Below are 16,881 nucleotides of genomic sequence, written 5' to 3'. Positions count from 1 at the left end.
TGCTGAGGAGAGTCAGCTGGGGTCTACTCCATCACTAAGCTCAAGGGACCTCCATACCTCTGCAAATGCCACTTTTTGGTCGCAAACTAATTGCGGCTTCAGAAATTACCTACAGGACAGTCAGGCCGACAAACTCGAGGAAGACAGGCAGCACACTGAGGATAGACCTGTTTTCTCAGGGTGACACCACACACCGGTGTGCTGTGTCCAGGAACAGGTCCTGCTGAAAATTTATTTTCCATTTTTCTGAGGGATTATTTTTAACTTGGATCATTTCCCAGGCCTGGCTCAGAGTATGACTACAGAACGCTTATGTCAGCACAAGGAAGCAATCTAACGAGCACCCAAGGGGGTAGGGGCGGGGGTGGGGGCAGGATGGCTGCTTTCATCATCCCAGCCACCTTAATGAGCTTGTAAAACAACAGCTTATGGACAGCAGGTTAAAAAGTCACAGAGCTGAGTTAACCGAGAAAGGCAGATGACAAAAACAACAGCACACGCTGGTTACTGACACCGCTGGGCCTTCCCTCTGGGAACAGAAACCCCACATTCAGCATCACACAGCACGGCTCCTCACACTCACATAGGGGAAGTCCTGCAGCCTACAACGCGTGCTACGATGGAGAAAAACTTCACACATACTAATTACTGTTTCTTGCATTTGTGCTGACCAATGCAGTATTCCTGCTCTGATGGCAGTCGGTGAACCTGTCACAAAAAGGAAGAGTGCATTGGGCTGGTTACTGATCCTTGCAAATCCTGCCTAAGTACGATCACACTGTCTTGAAATGAAGCCCAGAAGGGCACTATTATTCTGGAATTGAGTTGCTTTTGGAAGATGAGTCAAGAGCAGTTCCACATACTTAAAGCTCTTCTTGATGTTGCTGACAATTTTTCCTGGCTTTACAGACACATTTTCTGATCCTTAATCTATTTTCTTTCCCTTATTGCTGAGAGAAAGAGCCACACAAATAAAGAGAACTCTGACTATCCCAGGAAATTATGTAACTCACCATACAGAGTACCGTCAAATATGCACAAAGTAAGCTAACTGAAATAATATGATCTTCTCCCTTTAATATCCTTCATTTATAGTCATTGTAGGTGCTACATGTAGCAACAATAAGTGGAACAATTTCACACAGCACTTTTCGTGTTGAGACAACTATTTTATATCCCTGTATGAGGCAGACAATTGCTATAGCTCACTTCACATGATGGCACCAACCAGAGCAAGGCACAGTGAAGTAAGTCCAGATAGGCGACTGTTCCCTAGAACCAGAGCTAAAACTCAGACTGCTGAGAGGCAACATCCACAGCCAAACTAACTCTTTCTTAACAGCAAAGTTTCAGCAGCACCTGTATGTGGCAGGCTGAGGAAGGAGCCTCCAAAGGCACAGTTCTGACTCATTACTGAGGCTTCCAGCAGCATCGGCAGTGTATGGGGCTGACCTCTGCTGCAAACAAAACATCGTTTGGGATCAGCACACGTGTGGGTAAGTTGCTCGACACTGGGAAGGATGAGCAGTTCCAATTTGCAAAGTATTAGACGAAAGTTACATAAGAAGCTTTTATTGTTATTATGTGGATACATTGAGGCCTTGGTTGACAGCACTGCTCCATTCCCATTGTTCAATGGGGATGAAATAACACCCAGCTAAAAAAACAGAATAAATAAATAAATTTAACAAACCGCCGAAACCAAACCGTATACAAGCCAAACAATAAAGGACAAAAAGTAAATGCATCATCAGGCACCCACTGTATTTTATGTTCCTTTTCTTCATCAATTATAATTACTGTGATGTTAATAAAGCGTTAAATGACAAAGTTAGATTACAAAGCAAAACAGAGATGGAGAAGGAGGTTACAATATACCATCAGATGTGACGTGTCATAAATGCCAGGAAGATAACACAACCCTATGTATTAAGTATTATTTATTACCAGCCATCAGACCATTGCATCCAACTCCAAGCTCAATGCAGAAAATAAGCCTTTCAAGCATGGCTAGAATAATAGCACTGAACTGTACGATACAAATTCAAGTGTCATCACAAATTGTGCTTCATAGCTGGAAAACAGAATTATGGCCCTAGAAAGTATCATGACAAATCTAATCTCATTTTCAAGTGTTCATCTTTACATTATAGCATGTTCGTGAATGATGCACTTGTGAAGGTAGGAAAAGAAACGAGAAAAAAAAAAAGGTTAATTAGTTAAATGTAAGTAGTAAGGAAAATTAAAGAAAAAAAAATGGAAGAAATCTGAGCTAAGAAATACGAAGAAGATTTGGTGTATGTGCACATGTGAAATTTAACACAATTCCAACTTTAGGTCGCTTGGATTACATCTGTTTGTGCTTTTCAGTTCTCAGTTTCAGAAGTTTTAGGGTTTTTTCACACCCGGTTTTAGAAATGGTACATACCTCCAACTTGAGTAACATATTCCCACTGTCTCCAACTAATTTAAGGTAAACTACAAATAGAATGGGAAATCTGGGGAAGATTATTGCCACTATTTTTTGTTTTTTCTATGTGCTATTAGGCTATTCATAACAAAAAGTAAATTAACATTCCTTGTATTAGCAATTAGGGCAAAGTATTTGCAAATCTACTTAACACAAAATACTAGATAACTGGGCCTGTTTTTCAGACCTTCATTACTGAATTATTACTTTATTCTATTAGCACTTTCAACAGTTTTTCAATGTAAAGCAGAGCTTTGCTGATTTGCATTGATACTTAGGATACATATTCTAAATAAATGAATGAAATAAAAAAAAAAAAAAAAGTCAAACAAGAAAGTTTCCATCAATCCATCAGTCAACAAAAAGAAAAGGACGAGAAAAATTACAGAATATATTCCCTTTTATTACTGTGGCAATCCTAACTGGTTTCTCAGTTATTCATGCAAATATCTCTGATGCGTTAGTAAACGTGATGCATAGCACACCCATGTCTGCTTTTTCTTAAGTCTTGGGCCTCAGTTCAGGAACATGTCTCCTTTGAAAAATATAAAAGAGACATCTGAATGCTTATTTGTATTTGATTCTACATACTAAATACTTCAATGCAACCCCGCCTTGGATCCAGAATACTGCAGACCCCATAGCAAGTCAAACAGCATCACGCATCCAGGGCAGGCACTCCTGCAGCAGATCCATGGACACAATCAAGGGCGGGAGGTCCTCTCCACAGCCCCTGCTGCAGCAAATAGGCAAATTCCCAAAGCTGCAGCTTGAAAGGCAACAGTTATCTCACATCGTGATACCCCATTGAGAAAACAAAGATAAAGCAACCAACCAACAATTATCTTTGGATGCGAAGCCAGGATCTAGGTAGCATCTGTGGGTGAAGTTCCAAGCATAGGCAGAGTTTGCTAAATTATGCCAGTGTGCCTCAGAGGAGAGACCAAAGTGCAGAGCTCCAAAAACAAAATCTTTGCCTATCAACAGAGCATGTAAAGGGTTAACAAATCACTGCTGGTTATATTCTTTATTAATCTCACCCCTCCCTTATTTAGCAATTTCCTCCTTAAATCCCAGCTTCTCTTGACCATTTCCCTCACAATTTTGGGACCTTTTCCTCCCAAGATTATCATCTGCTACAAGCTCCCCCTCCTGTCCCATGCCCGCATTCCAGGCTTTGTCCTGCTTCTCTGCAACACCCGACTTCCGGCAGGGCTTCACGCTCACTTCGTATTTATGGCTCTCCTGCCCTTCCAAGCTGGTTTTTACTTTGCTGCCTACAACTGCCAGGACAAGGAGTAGATTCTGCAAGCTAGAAAGAACAGCTTAAAAAGCACCAGCCACCAAGAGAGCTGAGCTTTGTCACTAGAAAACCAAGGTGGAAATGCACGCCTTGTGACTTATTTAGTTCAAAGCCTAAATGTTTCTGTCTAGAATGTCTGTTTGTATCTCAAGTCACAAAGAAGCCATTAGTACCAATAATGTGTCATTACGGGGGCGTCAGCAGAGACTCTGCAGCTAAGGTTAATTTGAGATGCACAATTTAAAGCAGAACTAAAATCCCTCCATTTCACACTTTAATGACTAAATTCAAATCTTCAAATCTGACACGGTAGCTGTTAAGGGGACCCTCACACTTTTCTTTGTTTCTTTCTTTATTTTTTTGCTAATTTTTTGAGTAAAATACAAGCTCTCTATTGTAGAAGAAAAACATTACAGATCCTGCCTTGAATCATTTTAACCCGTGCTCCCCTTAGATTTCTTTTCAGCAGCTTAATTCTTCATGAGTCTTTATACTTCGCCCATTCATTCTGACATGCGAGATTATGCCTGATACAGGCTACTTCTGCAATTTGTAAAACAAATAGGCAGAGTTAATGATTTCACTCATAGTAATCCAAATGACTTTGCCAAGATCTGCTTACCTTAAACACACTACATCACTAACACAACAGCAGTATTTGCACATTTCTCTGCTGTAAGTATTTCTACTCTCAATGTCCTGCTAAAATACTGAAGTGATATAATCTTCGTTCATCACGTGGAAAACCAAAGCAAAGACAGAAGGACACTGTGGTTCAACAACAGCCTTAAGCTGATCCAAGCAATGACCAAGAAGGGGAGTAACATCTTGTCCACCTCTTCTTCCAAGTCCTTCTGACTCCTGCCTCCTGGCAGAAACACCACACCTGATAAACTAAGCAAGTAATGGGGACTCATATCTATTTGAAACTTGAGACAACAAAACTGAGCAGCCCGCACATAAAGAGTCCTTGAAGCAACAATTCAAGCAACTTAAGATCGTACAAGGAACATGCGATACAGCAAGAACTTGAACCAAAGTCTCCCAAATCCACTGACAGTTTTTAACAGGACACTTCCCTGACCACAGCTGACAAGATACAGTACATAATTAAGCAGAATCTCATTACAGCACAACGAAGCAGCATGATAGGGCAGGATTCACGCTGCTGAAGCAGAGATGAAACAAGCAGCAGTGAAACACCTCCTGCCTTTTCATGTGGATTCCTCAATAAAGCTCACGCTATGTCAGCAAAATACATAGAAACGTCTTCTTGTTGTCTGACGCTCAGCTTGATATCATCCTGAGTTTTGAAGAAATCACAGTTCACGCACATAGACATTCTTTGGAGAACTGCCCTCCTTGCTAAAAATGGCAGTGGAATTGCACAAGGGGATAAAAAAATTCCAAGAAACCTTTGACTCATCCATTGTTATTCATCAGGTTTTTGGAGCAGAGAATGGAATGCCGTCAAGCTAAAATTGACAGCACTATTTTTTAATCTCTAAGTGATGTCAATCCTTCATGAAGCCACAAGTGCTGAGAAAAATTTCTCTGCAAAATTCTAAGAATGACTCTTAAATTTTGTTAGTTTGGGGGGAGGAAAAGAAAAACAATACAGAGCTAAAAGAAGCACGTGAAATTAAACTCCTACGTAGGTATGCTTTTGAGTACTGAGAGTATTAGGATTCACAGCTTTGTGCTCTCTGTGACTCAGGCTCGCTGCCACAGGTGTCAAGAGACCTGGGATCCAACTGGAGCTCTGCAGAAACCTGCTGCATTGCATGACTTTATTTCTTACTTTCTTTTACTACCTAGCAAAAGATTTGCCCCCAAGGACTCAGCAAAGACTCTGTATCTGTTTAGCTAATATAGTTTACTCCAAGTAGCTTTCACCTTGCAAAACCAGATTTGTCTGCTATCTAATTCATATGGTTTTAGAACGACGCGGTGCCAACCAAATATAACAGCAGAAATGGCTTGAATAAAGTTCTGAGAATAACACATCTACTCCGGCATGCCAGCACACTATTTTTAATTGTAGCTCATTAAAGATGTAATAGAAGAAGAATTACATCCACTTCCACCAGTGCTCTGTCAAGGCAGTGAGCTAATCACGCTGCTGTATCGTACAAAAAGGAATACTTCTGCACAGTGATTTAGGTAATCTAATTGAAAGGCAGAAAGCAGTGATTCACTCCTTGTTCTATCTGTTACTGCAACATGTTTTTCGCCTATCACGGGGCCCAAGCAGGCAGACAGCAATTGGTTGCAAACGTTAGTAAAACAGGGACCTGGAAAATGAAAAAAGGCAGGTCAGACAAAATGCTGAAAAGGAAGAAAAAAAATAAATAAAAAGAAGAAGAAATCTGGACTGCAGACGAGAAGTACTTTACAGAACAGCATGCAAATGCAGGCCTCTAAGGTAATTTAAACCAAATGCAGACTGCAGACTCTGAAACTGAAGTAGTTTGGTGAGTCAGCACAGTACCAGGACACTAAAACTACACATGAAAAATGCAGTTCTTTTCGTACACTGCATACTATTTCATTCCAAATTTACCAGAAACAAATTAATTGTCTCCTTCGTGCTTAGCCTCCTTCTCCTCTTTTTGGACTCAACCTCTACCTTCCAGAAACAAGCTGTGTGCAGGCTGACTAGCTGTGAACTCCGATGTCTAGGACTTTAATTTCCCTTTCACAAAAACTTCATCTCCAGACCATGACAACGTTAATAAACAATCGCTGGCACGAATGCCACGAGCTGTCTTCCAAGTTACGACTACTTTCCTCTGGAAATGAAAAAAAATACTTAAAACCAAAGCTGCAGAGACTCATTACAGGCTCCGACAATGGTAAATGTCTCCCAGACTTTGCTGGCCCAGAGGCTTCAGCCACCTACAGCTCTGGTGCACACCAGGTCCTTAGCACCGACTGCAGGAAGAAAGGCCAGCCTCGTCTCTGCTGCAAATATTTTCAAAGCCATAACAATTTTTAAACTTACAAAGCAATTTTCATCTTCGTTTTCATCTCATGCTTGTCTCATACTTTCACAAGAACGTAATCCCGCAAAAGCCACAACAATTGCTCGTTCATTGGAGACTGTCACTCTCCGAAGTGCTTTTTGAGATAGATTTGTATGGACAGACGTGCGTAGCAATGAAAAATCCAAAAATATCCACAATAGATAATAAGCGGGGTCTAGAAAAAAAAATACCATGTACTGCAAACATGGCCCAAGTTGGAATGAATGCCTACAGTAGCAACAGGACAGGAAGAGCAAAATGTTATTGTACGTTACTGGCAGGCAGCCCATAATTACAAAAAATACTGCAGCATTCCCCAGTAAGAGCAGAAAATATTATCATTTCAAACAAAGCAGCTGCAGCGCCCTGTCTGTTGCTGCAACCACGCTGTGGACACGTAGCAGAGGCAACAGAGGAGAAGGCGGCTGGCTGCTGAAGGACTCCCGGCCCGTGGGGTGGCACTTCTTCTCACATCTACAGCTGCCCTCCACAAGAGCACAAGGAGCTCCCTGTCAGCAGCAATGGGCTCCCACATGGGCTCCAGCTGCCAAGTCAGTCTTGCAAATCTTCCCATTCCAGCTCTTCAGTGTTAACTGCTGTCTCACCTGGCTGTCTCCAACCCTCTACCAATGGTTTTTAACAAGAGGCTAGCGAGAGCCTCCCAAGCATTAGATGACACATGCAGTGCTGCTACAACCAGTACGATTTACCTCCCGAGATGGTGAGCAGCCGCTTCACTGTACATTACCCAAACAGAAGACAACATGCACACAAGTTTACAGTCAATGCTCTTCCCTACCCTCCACCCATGTGCTGTCAGCACAAGGCACAGTCCCACCAGCTATTATCCAGTCACAGCTTAGCCCCTCTGCTGACAGGCATGTAAAGCATACAAACTAGCAGTCCTAGTTCATCATTCATAAGTAGTTCTATAAAGTTTTGTTTCTACATGGATCATGAAAAAAACCTCAGGTAAGGAGCCAGACAGGCTTCATGTATTCCAGAATACATGAAGTCCAGGCTTCCAGTCCAGGCTTCATGTATTTGCAGAACTAGAGAACAGAAATAGAAGTCTGAGCAGTAAGGTTAGCAGAGAAGGAAATGCCGTTCAATTGAATGATCCTTACTTCTAACTTGTGTTTCCCCTATAGACTGCAAGCAGCTACAGAGTCTCTGGACAAAACTGCAGAGCCTCAGCTACCAACAGCACTACAGGTATTCAGAACCCCCCCACAGTCCCACAATGCTAATAGCTAAGTTTGAGAGATGCAACAGCAGCTGTTTGCCAGCCTCTTTTAGAGATACTTGAATCATCATCATAAAAACTATTTTCTTATTACCGACCAGAAAGATGCCTTTAGGATGGAGCACATCAACTGCCATACTACAATGATGCCCAGTTCACCAGTGCCTCTTGTCTTTCACACTGCATTTTTTCTCTGTCAAACACGGAGATGACTGTAGCAGGAATATATGTAGTCTTGCAACTGACTGCATTTTTGTATCCTCATAAGCCATTCATTGGTTTATAGATTCAAAGTCCCACAGGGAGGGCTGCTAATCCACATAAAGTCTCTGGGTGCAGGATGTGACTCTCTGACGTATGTAGCAGATGTGTAAAATAACATCTAACCAAACATCTCCCAGTAACTCTGCAGCTAGAGACTGAAAAGTCCTATAAATGTGTCCAAGGGCAACGAAGAACGGGAAGGATAAGAACAGAGTCCTGTATCTAGAAAGTAAAGTTCAGGCTTTGTGAATTGCTTCTTTTGTGGTATAGCTATTTTTTCCACATCTGTAACTAAGCTGTGGCATCACAAGTGAGGACCACTGGGGGCTGGGGGAGCCCAGCCACTGAAGCCTGTTTTGCTCCACAGCAGACTGACCAACTCCTCCTTGGTTTCTGGGAATCTTCAGGCTCCTACCTTTGAAGCTTCTATTGTGCCCCCAAAGACCTTTCCAAAAGGAAGATCTGACTCCTCGAGAAGAAAACACTTCTGGACAAAAAGCACACAGCTGTGTAACCCTAATCACCACAGAGGCCCTCTCCACTCCCTGAACTGGTGTGTGGAAAACACAGCCTTCGCGCTTTCGCATGCAGACAAGAGTGGTAGGTGAGAAAAAAAGCCAAGATCTCGTTCAGAAGTCTCAGTTTAAAACTTCTGGCTACTCCCATTTTATGAAGTTAAAACCAGTCTCTGCTAGGGGCTGCCTGAACTTAGATCTGGATCCTGCCCTTTACGAAGCTGCTGGTGGGCTTGGATCCAAGGCTTCAGTTCAAGTTCTTATCTACTCCACACTAAAATGACTAAAACCATACATCCTTTATAACAAATAGCCTCACGGTGAGGAAGCACAGTATTGGCACGGTTCATGTTTGCATCACTCTTTCGAAAGCCAACACACATGGTTGAAGTTGGAAATATAACAGTTTTTGCGAATTTTGCCTAATGTGGTTTACAGCCAGAGTAGTCAATGGCTGCATCAGCTTCACCCATTTCAGTGGGTCAGGCTCAGAAGCAAAAATCCCAGGTGATGCTCAATAGCACAGAATACAACACGGCCATGGGCAGCAGCACAGACATGGCCATGCCCTGCTGAAAGGGGGCCCTGGCTGTGCCACGACACACTCAGCTCCCCGCGGTGAAGGTCTCCATTCTCTGTCCCCACCACCTCCTCTTCACAAAGGCTTACACACACTTACATAAACAAATGAACAATTCCATTATGTGCCTGGCAGCCCGTGCACTTTCTTTCTGCTGCACAATAGAGGCGCCCCATTGAAAAGATCCATATACAGGGAAAAAAAAAAAATCTAAGCAAGTCTCCAGCAAGCACACATATTATCAAAGCCTCATTTCCACTTAACACAAGTTGCTTTGGGAACGAATGCAGCTGACTTGAGGGGAAAAACACAAACAAACAAGCAACCTCTTTTTCCATTAGCTAGGGGGGGAAAAAAAATAAAAAAAATTAAAAAAAAAATCGAACCAGTGCCATCTTTGTTGAAGAGCTCCACTAAACTAATAGTTTAGGAGAGCTGAGGAGCATGGACGGGGGACAATCTGAAACTGATCACTGCCATCTGAACATGGCACGCTGACAGCTGAAAGAAGAGCAGAGAAAGGCAAAACAAAACAGGCATGTGTTTAATCCGTGCAGGCTCAGTCCCCCATTTTCACTCCCAGGGAAAAAATAAAAGGCTAAAGGAAGTTGGTCCCTCCGCCTGCTCAGCACTCACTCAGCTCCCTGCCTCCCACCACCACAGGACACGCAGATAGAGGCACTGCCTCTTCACGTGCTGGAAAAAAACAGAGCAATATCTTAAAACACATCTCTCACCACCAAAGAACCTCCCTTTCTCTGATACTGCCAGCGAGCTCCTCCACTCCCAAATGCAATGAAATCTAAACAAGACTCAACAATTTTGTGACTGCAACCGAGAGCTGATTGAATGATTGTAAAGGTCACGCAGATGCTACAAAGATACCTTCCCCTGAACTTCAATGTGAGCTTCCTCAGAGACCAATAGCAAAAAGGCTACCATGAAAGGAAAATCATGCATGTTATCCTCGTCTGATGTCAATGAAAGAAAGACAGGAATAAAAGCACTGTGACTTGCTCTCCACAGAGCTCAGAAGGAATGCTTGCCAACAGAAAATGGGGACTGGGAGAAAACAAGGTGGGCACAGAGATATCACACAGGGCTGACTGTGGTTCTCTCCCTTTCTCACCAGCCTGGTCTGGCCATGATTGCTGTCCTATGCCTGGAGTAAGGTGAGCCCAAGAGTGCAGTCTTCTACCACCAGAGCTGTGGCAATGAGGGGAGAGAGGGCGAAAGGAAGGGGGAGTTGTATGAACGAGTTCTCCTGTATGTCACGTGGCAGCAGTCTTAAACATATTTGCATTAATGTCTCATTTCACAACTACAAAAATCGCCTCAGGCTCCTACTGGAAGAGTCTTGTATCCCTTTTTGGGTACACAGTCCCTAATGCAAGAGCTGCATGTAAGAAGGAGTTGTCCATATTGATTCGCAAGTTTCTAGCTTTCTGGATAAATCTGTACAAACGCTTACAGGACTGGTGCAATTTCCCAAGAAATGGCTCCAGTCCACCAACCAGAAAGGAAATATTTAGCTCCCTGCAGCGACTCTGTTGATTTCAAAAGAAACTTAATAGCTCTATTCCTACAAAGCAAATACAGAGCAATCACCAGGGGCCAGCTATGCTCTCCTTTCTTCTAAAACCTGGTAAGCAACAAATGTCTGCAAATGGCACCAGGCAAAAGGTTTTGATATTCTGCACAGTTGTGAGGTTATACGCCCTGCTTCTACTATGTTATGTTGGCTCTTTTCTATCTGCAGGTTTCCTACAGTAATTTTGTCTCTTCCAGCAATACTTGTGGGTCAGAAAGGAATAAATAACCTTTTTCTTTTTTTTAAGGTAGAGGCAGCTTTCTCAGTTTTCATTTAGGCAGCATTTCAGTGGCTAGTTTTACAACTGTAACATTTCCTCCGTGCTAGACAAAATAAAAAGACTCAATTGTCATTCTTTTCTAACAAGAGAAATGAAAACAAAAAGAGAAGGACTAGAGAGAAAAGGTGGGCTCTTCACTGCAGTTCATAATTAATTGAGTTATTAAATGTTTTTAATAAAGACAAGACAACACAATTCAGCTTCAGTCAGGGAACTCCTAGTTCTGCTGCTGCTAGTTGAACATCCAAGTGCAAATTGCAACTCTGGTTATGAAAGGGGACATTATTTATATTTTTAACTCTTCTTGTTCAAAGACACACTGATGAAGCTAATAAGTATGTCTCCCTTAATTAAGCTGGTTGAGTACTAACAGGCTCTGTCAAGAAGTCTGGTAAGCACCAACGAGGTGCTTAAACATAAAAATGAGAACTATGTGTATAATACAAAAGTATTGCTTAAGAATGCTGTAAACTCCAGTTACTCATGACATTATCAGCAACAGTAACATAAATGCATATACAGTTATCTGGCAGAGCATTGTATTTTCTTCAATAGCCTTCTTCTGCAGAGTTCCCATGTTACACAGATTCCAAACTTGGACATACTTAGGCGCATGCCTAACTTTCAGGGAGACTAGCCTCATTGATTTAAACAAGGTTCAACCCTTACAAATGCTAGAACAATTGCCTGTTTGCAGGATGGGACCTCATGGGGCCCATGCTCAAAAAGTTAAGTGCATTACATATTTTTGCTGCTGTTCTTCTTCCCCTCTCTCAGCTATTTCTATCGCCATGGACACAAATATCACAACATTCGGAGGCAAAAAGGATTAATTGCAAACTAACTGTAACTTATGAGAAGACCCTCCAGTCACTCACCTCAAACCATATGAGTGTTTCGAGATGTTATTGCGCAAGTCTTCTTTCTTCTCTCCCCTCTCTCACATGAGATGCTGCAGAGGTTTTTTTCTGATGCTTTGCATTAAAACTCTTTCCTGGGCTCCAGGATCTTAAACAAAAAACAAACCAACAAGTACTCAGAATGAATGTGTCATTTCAAGTGACTGGTGGGTGGCTTGGGGGAAATCCCTGACCTTTCTCCGATGTATATTTCATTACCTTCAGTGAGTGCGCTAACTCCCCACAGCAGAAGCACTCTTCTGTGGGCTGCGCGTACAACAAAACAAACCGTCAACTATTTTAGACCACTGAAAAACATGCCATTTTTAAAATGTCTATGGCAGTACACTACTGAGTGTTTAAAGTAGGATCTGGTGTACAACCAGGCTCCGCAAAACAATGAAGGAGAGAAAGGACAAAAGCCCAGAGATGCAAATCATAGATAGAAAAAACCAAACCTATTATGTAAGCAACAAAATGTTAGAGGGGAGAGCTATGACTGGCTTTATTATCATTGCAGTGCTACTACTGATGTTATTACTAGCAGTAACATGCATAGCTCCCTAATCAGAGATGTTTTTGGAACAATCAGGGCACTCAGTGACGTGCCGGGGAATCTGCACAGTGCCTGCACTACAGAACCCAGCCCGAGCAGGGGAGAGGAAGGAAGGGAGGAGGAGGAGCGACAAAGCACTGAGTAAGAGAAACTGGCAGGTCTCTAACACAATCAATTCTGACGTTCTCCACCATTGCCAAAAAAGGTCTGAATGGGTCTGACCGCGACCTACACACTGCTGCGCTACGCAGAGCGCTTCCTCGTCCCCTCCTGCACACCCACTCCTCTCCTCACCCCTACCTGCGGTGCCACAGCCAGCAGCTGAGAGCTGACAGCCCAGGCTCTGTCAGAAGGAAATCCCCTTGGCTGCAAGCAGCGGGTGCTGCCAGCCGACACAGGGCTCACTTTCCCTCAGACAGTACGCTCCTGCATTTGCATGGCCCCGCTGGAGCGCAGGCATCCCAGTTATTCCCTCCGGACCATTTTTAGCACCAACAACTCCATTCCTCTGCATTCATTCTTGTGCTGCTGAAAGCCTGAACGGCGACCCGTTCCCGTGGCTACACCTGCAACTGACCCCACTGAAACCAACACACTTTCACAACGTGACAAAGAAGAGAGTTTGACCTTGCGTGCAGTTGAGCCAAGCTGCTTCAGGTTTTCTTCTCTCAGCTGTGACAGACAGACGGCTCTGAACAATATTTTCCATTGCTTTTAATTAAGAAATAGAGACACCATCCACAGCCCTTCTGTGGCTGTACATATTTCAGAAAATACAGCTTTCTTAGAAGTAAAGCTTTCCACATCACAATTTACCCCTTAGTGAAAACCCAAAAACTCAGCCCAAACACCAACACACAAACCAGGGGCAAGGTGGGATTCCCTAAACCTGCCCAGGGGTTGCACCTGTTTCACCACTCCCACAAGCTGCTTACAGCAAGAACAAATCCCTAATTGCACCGTTTAAATTACCCTGTTCCTCTGTGTTCCTCCATGCTTAGGCAGCTCCTGCTTCCCTTGGGGAGCCCGCTCTCTCTCCCAGCAGCCAAACCTAGAGATCTGCAGGGAGGGGACAGAGCCCTCCAAAGCTGTGACACAGATCCAGAGAAGGCTGCGAGTTCAAAGTGAAATGAGGACAACCTGTCCATGACTCATGCACCCAGAAACGATTCTTAATTTAAGGAAGAGTGTCAAAAGGATTCTTTTCACAGAGTGCCCCTCCTCTGAGCCAACCAGCTCCCTCTTCTCCGTCTTTCCCCAGCTCAAATACAAGGTAGCCAGGGACTCTATTTTAAGACTGAAAACAGTGTAAAATCCTCCTGCCTTCATGTCTGCCCCAGCATTTTTAATGCTCTGTTAAAGAGACAGACTTTTTCGAGGGACAGATTTCCCAGCTATCCTCCAGACTTTTTACGTGACCTAGGGGCAAATGATATGTGACACTTCCTGAAGGGCTGGAATAGCTGTAAATGACACCTGAGCTTCTACAGTGCCTTTTAGGTATGAGAGCTTGGCTCCTAATCATAGAACCATAGAATCACCAAGGTTGGAAAAGATGCACATGGTCACTTAACCCTGATTTTCCTGTGCCTCAGTTTCCCCCATCTCTACAACAAAGATAACAGCATCTCAGAGGGCTGTAAGAAACACAACACCCACGCTGAATTAGTGCTGATGTGGTAACGTGGGCAAAGCTGCAGATACCTCTTAGCTCACATGAAACTGAAACTTCACATCCCCCAGAAGCAACCTGATAAGCCAAACCAAGGTGCCGGACTTGTCCCTTTCAGAAGCTGTTCTGCAGGCAGCCCATCCACCCATACAACTCCCTCCTCCCGGGTGCTCCCAGCAGGCATGGGGCAGGCTGAATGGCTTCACTGTAGTCACACAGCAGCTTTACAGCTGCTTAGAAAAGGCCTATTGTAGCCCTGTATTTTACTATCTCGAGTAGCATACATTCATTTGCTGTACAGCTCCCGTTACCCATCTGATCTTCACAGAAAATAAAGCAACAAATCAGAGTTTGCCAAACGAAAAGTGGTTTTACAGTAAGGGAGGGATTTTTTCTGGTTACAGTGTTAAAAACAGTGGCAAAATCTTAATGCATAACGATTCAGTCGCACAACTGACAGTCAGATGTGATGGACTTGGCAAAAACCGATGCGAGTAGATCTGACAGCCTAATTCTAACTGCCTTGACTTTTCTATCCCATGCCCAGGCCTGGGTCAGGGAGGGAGGACAGTTCTGTACTGGTACGTTCCTCCAGCATCCAACTACTCCACTCTCCCCCTTCTGGAGAAATGGATGCAGCTTTGAGCAACTCTGCAATTAATGAGGTGGTGCAGATTTCCTCCAGCCCCCCAGCACAGCCAAAGGCAGACTTACTGTGAAGCATAAATCCTCTCCCTCCTCTCATACACACTGTGTTGACCCAGTCAGCTGTAAAGAAGCTGAATTTAGTCAAGGTTCCATCACAACTGCATCTCATCAAGCCTACAGCATGCCATACTCCTAACCACCACAAATTAAACTGTGATCAATCAGCTCACATCTCCTCCTAATGTATTACTTCCTTTAAAAGTTCAGCCATCTGACAAAAATCACAGGGTCTCTTTTCTTTGCCTCCAGAGTTGGAGGAATGCAACAAGTGCTCTGCTGTTGCAAGGCGGAAATATTTTGCCTTTTAATGCAAACTGAGACAGATAATTCCCCTTGCTTTGGCAGCCAGGGACTTTAGAAAAACCTCCCCAGAGCTGCAGGCTGATGAAATGCCACCAGTGGGACCTTTCTCTCCCTGCAGCAATTGTATCTCTCTCAAAGCGCAGCATGAGTTGCATGGACTGAACTGATTATCCATTCCAGTCAACTGGCACATTAATTATTTTAGCATGGCTTGACTATGATCAAAACTGATGAAAAATCATGGCAGCAGAAACAAAGAATCAAGTAAAGAAAGAAAATAAACCCCAGGACAAACTATAGCGAAAGACTCAGCTTATGCTTCCTGTGGATGGGAAGAAGATGGCTCTCCTGACCACATTTTGGGATTTGGGGCAGGCTAAATCTCATCCGATGGCTCACTACAAAGGATGGGGAAATGGCAGCACCAGGCTCTCTGCGTACCACTCATCCCACCAATAGGAATTCTTGTCCTCAAATCTTGCAGAAAAGGGCGTGCTGCCCTCCCTTGCCTCAGCCCAGGAGTCTGTCTGCAGCATGAAAACCATAAACTCCCCACCTAGCAGCTCAGAGTGATTTTATTACCTCATTTTTGGAGCAAGGGCTACCAGCCCTCACTTACTGTGCCTCAATGCATCCTGTTTATCACTAAAAAGTGATGCAGACACACGCTGCTCCCCTAACCCAGAAGGTTGTTAGGTCTTTCCAATTCATAATCACCCCCAGCTTCCCCAGGCACTGACTGCAGGCCCTCTTGGGCTCCCTCGTATATGCCTCGTTAACCCAGAATCTGAACACAGCACCAGTGTCTCAAGAGTGATGTACTGTGCCATGCATCTGAGGCTCATCCTGCTGCATGTGGACTTGATGTACATCCACCTACATTCATCCGTACACAAACCTCCCATGCACCTTTCTATTGAAAGCTAAGAGTGCCAGAACACAAACACCTGAATGCAATGCATTCACATCCTCACAGTCTGTCAGGTAACACCTTTTGTAAAACTCGTGCTCTGCCCCTGAAAAGCAGTAGATTAGTAACTCTGCTAAATGCCGTGTATGGCCTTGAAAGAAGTGTTAAGAAAATCAAGTGTGACATGATGATTTGCCATGTTCAAACACATTCCGAGCTCCTCAAATTCAAGGGCTCTTAGAAAAAAAGAAGAAATGTTATGCTTTTCGGGACAGATGAGCCTGGTATTTTTCCTTTTACCACCTTCTGCCTTACTTGTTCAGGCTCAACTACCTTCTGCTACACAACACTGGATTCTGAGATGTATTAATTTAATGGTACATACAGAGATTGCATAATCTATATTCCTTATACATTTAACTATCTCCAGCACCACAGAGAAACAGGATACTTCAGGAGAAACCTCTGGCAACCTCTGTTGCAGGACAGTTTCAGGTTTGACCACACGCTCTTTTTAGAACAGAAATATAACTAAGCCATAACCAGCTCAGCACTATT

At 43.5% G+C, this 16,881-nt stretch overlaps 1 protein-coding gene across 7 annotated transcripts in view; it reads right to left on the bottom strand.

Moving 5' to 3' along the window:
* The window catches only part of ATXN1 (ataxin 1), a 194,226-nt gene that overhangs the window by 126,109 nt on the left and 51,236 nt on the right, over positions 1-16,881 (bottom strand). For 5 of the 7 annotated variants that reach the window (XM_072329068.1, XM_072329073.1, XM_072329069.1 and 2 more), the window contains one exon: positions 12,154-12,283. The exons of the other annotated variants lie outside the window; for them this stretch is intronic. The gene's annotated coding sequence lies outside the window, so the exon portion shown is untranslated. The remainder of the gene's footprint in view (positions 1-12,153; positions 12,284-16,881) is intronic. 7 annotated transcript variants of the gene reach the window in all.

The sequence above is a fragment of the Excalfactoria chinensis genome, chromosome 2 (genome assembly GCF_039878825.1).
Source record: "Excalfactoria chinensis isolate bCotChi1 chromosome 2, bCotChi1.hap2, whole genome shotgun sequence".
In the NCBI taxonomy this organism is placed as follows: domain Eukaryota; kingdom Metazoa; phylum Chordata; class Aves; order Galliformes; family Phasianidae; genus Excalfactoria; species Excalfactoria chinensis.
Note: the sequence above shows the minus strand (reverse complement) of the source record. Positions and strands in the feature narration are given on the sequence as shown.